Below are 5,473 nucleotides of genomic sequence, written 5' to 3'. Positions count from 1 at the left end.
ATGTTATGCTCTAAGGAAGCTCAAATCCATCAATCAAAATGCAAAAATGTGCAGACTGTCCTCCCAAAAATATGGCCATATAGGTCATCTGTGCGGCTTACTGTACATTTATTGTTAGGTGGATACCTCTAGTGGCCATAGAGAGCCTAAGTCACTCGTTTCCACTTCCGGCCCATGGGACCTAATTCCGGAAAACATATGTACGGTAGTCAATGGCGAGAGACAACTTAACAACTTGTTAACGCGGTAATGCTAACTAACGTTCATTGCTTGGTTGCGGCTAGCTAGATAACTTAGCTATGTTCCACGCAGAAATACATCTCACCCTGATGTGTTTAATCCAACAAGACTCAGTGCTTTTATCACATCATCTACACATGTACGTTCTTTGACGTTAACTTCAGTCAATGAGAGAAAAAGTTACAACGTCACATACATGACTTTTGTGGTCTTTGTAATTATGTATTTTCACAGTCTTCTGCTTCAACAGTTTTACATCAAATTGGAAACTTTCTTGACTTTTAAATGTACATTTTAAATTGACCATCAACATATGTGTGATTCAGAGCACAATTCACACCGGATCAAAACATTGCCATTGACTATCGCACATATTTTTACCAAAGTAAGGTTCCATGATGGTCCACCGGAAGGGGAGGGACATAGGATCTCTATAGTAATTATGACGGGAGCAAAGGAGGAAGTCAGGTGAGGTTGTATAAAGAGCGACGAAGTCTGCGTAGGGAGGAGGGGGTGGATGGTCAAACACAGTACTTTCAACCAAGACTCCCGTGTGAAACCAAAAGTCAACATTGACTGGAGTTACATCATGTGACTTACTAACATGACTTAATGTGATTTACTTATTTTAACCCAAAGCGTGATCTTTTCCTAAACCTAACCAAGTAGTTTTGGTGCCTAAACCTAACCAAACTGCGACCGTTTCACAACATTAACCACATGCTTATTGTTACCATGACGACAAAGGTCCAATACACCTATCGTGATTAGCCTCCTCCCAAACAGTCCAATGTAGCTAGCCAGCTACGTTCGTGTTAAATGTGTTGACAGCCCCCCGAAGACCCTACCCTTACTAAAAGCATCAGAAATGTTCGTACCTAAATCTAAGTCACTCACTTTATGGCTAACCCTACAGCTTAGGGTTAGCATCCTTTGTGTTGCTGCAACGTAGCAAACAGAGGCGTTTCATATGGACGCTGTAGGGAAGCTTTAGCGTAAAATCGCTTTGTCAAAACGCTTTGTCACGCTTTCTGAAAGCGTCAGTTATGACACACTGAGATGAGAATGCGTTGCTTTTCCTGACACAGCATGTGTATGATAACAGACTAGACAGATATAAGGCAGAAGAGCAAATGGAACTGGATGTTTCCAAAAGAGAAGTGTTGAGCACATTGAGCAGCATCCCCTTGATTGAGGCAGTATTCAAATCACTACAGATCCTGGTGGTAGAATACAAGATTAGGTTGATGAATTGGATGCTGACATTCAAATCTGACGTCAGCATCTGAAACATTCATTTGATGTCCTGGCTTGCAGTGCATCTCTCTCTGTCTGTCTGGCTGGGCAGTAAATGTGTCTTACTTACTTCTGTGATGATTATTTTGTACATTTTATTGTCTACAATTTCTTATTCATGTTATTGTTAATATTCTATTCTATGTCTTAAGATTGTATAGAAAATGTTCTGTTTAATAAACATTGTTTATACCTCATTCTGTTCTGTATAGATCTATTTATCCTTAGAATGAAAGATGGATGTTTTAAAGGTGGGAGGATTGTAGTGAGAGCACTGTGGTGTCAGGTGTGACTCTGAGGCAATGACAAATGGTTTACACGGGTCACATAGGAGGTCCCCTTTGCAGAATACTGCTTAGGAGCCCAAGGAGTTGCATGGTGATTTAAGTGGTGCTCCTAAAATTTGTGCTGGTATTCCTAAAATGTTCTATTTTTATTTTATGAACATGTAATCACAAACGTGTTTATCATGCTTTTCCTTCTCTTCACAAGTTGTAAAGTGCGAATACGGCTTTAATTCCAAATGTAATGTGTCCGAACATTCACGTTTATTTTGCTTTGGATAAAGTCATCAGATAAATGAATTATTTTCAAACATTCTGCAGTCTATAAGAGTTCCATAAAGTTTGACTGAGGATTATAAACCAGTCTTCCTTTGCTCTGTATGCCCCTTTTCATGTCCCCAAAGTGAAGTTTTATGTTGGCCAATAGTGGGTTTAAAGTTCTTCTTGGGATGGGATGACAAAGATGACCTTGAGAAAGTTGCTGAGCAAGACATTGGTGTGGTTGATTATAAAGGTTTAGAAGTTCATAAAAACATCATTCCCTCACATTTTCAAAAGTCCTTTGGTGCCCTCTGTTCATAAGACTTACAAAACAAGGATCAAATTCTGAATATGAGATTATTTTTACACCTTCCTTGAGAAATCCACACAGCATTTATCTCTCCCTCAGTAGGTAAACTGAAGGTGTTGAAGGTGACAGTCTGTTTTGAGCTTGTGGAAATATTGTAGGTTGAATTGACAGGATTTGTATACATCATCCAATGATGTGTGTATGGGAAGATCATTTTCCCATATCACTGTGTAATCTTATCAGCCCTAAACACAAGTTTTTTTATATCAGGATATTCAAAATTATATAAAATTCCTTTACATAAACCTGCATAACCCCCTGTTTATGGTAAGTCAAATAACGTGACATCTACCAGTCATTTTTTTTAACAACTAACTAAGCAAATATTGCTTGGACTTAGACTGCAGGAACAGATTTGCAAGCCTGACATATGAAGAACTGTGTTTGCGTGTAAGAACATCTGGCAGTGCTGCTGTCAGCTTTGTTAAGCTGTGTGACAGGAGATGTTAGCATCCAGTCTGCTGTACTTGTAGGGAGTTTGCTAGCTGGCAGTAACTATCCCTTGTAATGCATAATCATCCTGTAATCAAGAGCAACATGCCAAGTTCTTGGTTTAATGGATTAAAGCAAAATGTGGTTTGTTCTCATTTTGTATGCTGCAGAGATCTACAGTACAAAACATATTGTATAATGAAAAGAGTGATTTTTAAATATAGCAGCCTGTAATAAAAAGGTTTATAGTACAAAATGGCATCCAAATTGATTCCATCTTGACTAAAATGTTTTTTGCAGTATTCTGAACAGGCTGAACCACTAGGGATGTAAACTAAAGCAGCCAGTGAAGATGGCATAGAGGCTGGCTTCCAACCTCAACCAAGCTAGGACATTCAAGTTATATAGGCGGGGCGAGGCCACGTATCTGCTTTAGTTTTAGAAAATAATGATTCCCATTGAGGGAGGACCAGGATTTTTAAAGTTGTTTAGATAATTTCATTCTTAATCAAATGCTTTCATAGAGAGATCCCGCAATAAATGCAGAAAGAATATCTGCCAATATGACGCAGTCGCTCATTCATATTAAACAAACTTTTGCGGCATAATCCCAGAACGCTGTGTGCTTTTACATAGTGGTCCGGCTATACCAGAACCAACAGCGTAGAAAAAGACTGATACATTTCGATACCTGTTTTATACAGTCTATGGTCAATACAACACCGGCACACCTGCTGTGGTTTTTCACACAGACATCTTTCCGCCTCTGTTAGTACCAACGTTCCTGGCTCAGAGGCGAATCAAATGGGACCCCCAACAATGCATATTGGCGCAATACTCCCGGAAAATAAAGCCGTGTGAAAGCGGCTTGTGTTAGGAGGTGCGAAAGTTGTGCTTGAACTGTTTTTAGCATTTAGCTAGCTATCTACAAATGTAATGTGGCAACATTTACCAGGTGTAGCAACCAAACCAACAAAATGAAAAAATGCAGATGAAATGGAGGCTGAAGCAGAACATAAAAGAATAAAATTGCCAGTCCAGTCAGTGTCTGGCACACTGTCAGATCTTCTTAAGGTCCAGCTGACCTCCCCAGATATCAAGGAGTATGATCCATAGACTGTATAAAAAATGTTGATCCCACAAAAGCTGTGATGCTGTGGCACCAGGACTGTCAGGACCGGGAGGCCAGACATCACAGACAGTGTAAAGAGGGTGATTGTAGAAAGTGAGCAGTCTCATGAGGAAGTTTAAGTTGAATGACAAAGCATGATTAATAGTGAGCAGTGATGAGATTTAAGTTGAAGGATTCATGGGCATCTTGTAAGTTTAGAACACAATTTACTGTTATGTCTAAAGGACATTTAATAGCAATAATATCATTTTGCTTCATATTTCACACTGGCCTCTTCTTCAAGTTTGTGTTCAACATAATATCTTAAAAGGACTGAAATAAATGTAAATGTGAAACCAAAAGGTAATTTATTATTTTGGACGGTAAAAAATATGTTTGGCTGGTGGATTTTTTCATATACCAGTCCATGGTACCTTTCCATCCCTGTTTGTGTTGTAAGCGTCAGTGTTAAAAGTGTCTGAGTGTACATTTACTTGCACATACTGATATCATAGATCTTTGACCCTTCCTGAGTTGTATTCAAAGGTCACTGTACACTTGCTTCATGCATACCCTGTTGCATTGGAGGAAAAGGTGGTAGAAAGGCTGACACTGTTGATTCCTTCAACGTTTACATTTTTTTCAACAACTCTTTGCTGTACGCAGTCGGATGGCATTGTTTTGAAGGACCATAACAACAATGACAGCCTCTTCATGTTGGGAGAACAAAGCAGATCCTCCCACCCTCATGTGGTAGTCTTGCAAAAATGCACTGCAAAAAATAGAACTAGACAGTACTTCTATATGTAAAATTCTGTATTTTTTTTTCCCCAAGTGACCATTGCCAACATGATGTACAGAATCAAATGTATACAGTAAACCTTTAATTACCAAAAGAAAAAGAAAAAAATACCTGTTCTCGGAATGTCTTGATTATGGTGGCCACAGAGAATCTTCTCAAATGTGGTTGTACTCTTTGTCCTGCTTCCCTCATTGTAATGCTATGAACCACAACATGGTCTCACACAGTTGCCCAAATTTCATCTGAAATTGCTGTTCTTGGTTTTGTTCTCATACTCTTCCTCCTCGTCCACCACTTCTTCCACATAGTCTTTCTCCTCGGCCTCTCGGATTGTTCAACATCAGTGCACCTGAACTGGCTTATATTCTGTTCAATTGGTTTGATCACATGATTAGAAACCAGTGTGAACAATTATGAGTAGCCGTGTTTAAACGGTGACAGCTGTGTTGTAGTTGTGTTTAACTTTTGCTACCCGTCACAGTGTGAAATTTAGTGAATGTCATTTGCAAATGGTGTCTTGTATAAGGTTTTGTCATCATAGGGCAGGGGTATTCAATTAGCTTTCAAAGAGGTCTAGTTAGAGAAAATTTCCTGAAGCAAAGGTCCGGAACATCAAAACGACGAACTTGCGTTATCATTCAGTACTATAACCTATAGTTGTATCAACACATGTTTTT

This window comes from Micropterus dolomieu, linkage group LG20 (assembly GCF_021292245.1).
Source record: "Micropterus dolomieu isolate WLL.071019.BEF.003 ecotype Adirondacks linkage group LG20, ASM2129224v1, whole genome shotgun sequence".
Classification (NCBI taxonomy): domain Eukaryota; kingdom Metazoa; phylum Chordata; class Actinopteri; order Centrarchiformes; family Centrarchidae; genus Micropterus; species Micropterus dolomieu.
The sequence above is the reverse complement of the archived record's forward strand: the minus strand, read 5'-3'. Positions refer to the sequence as shown.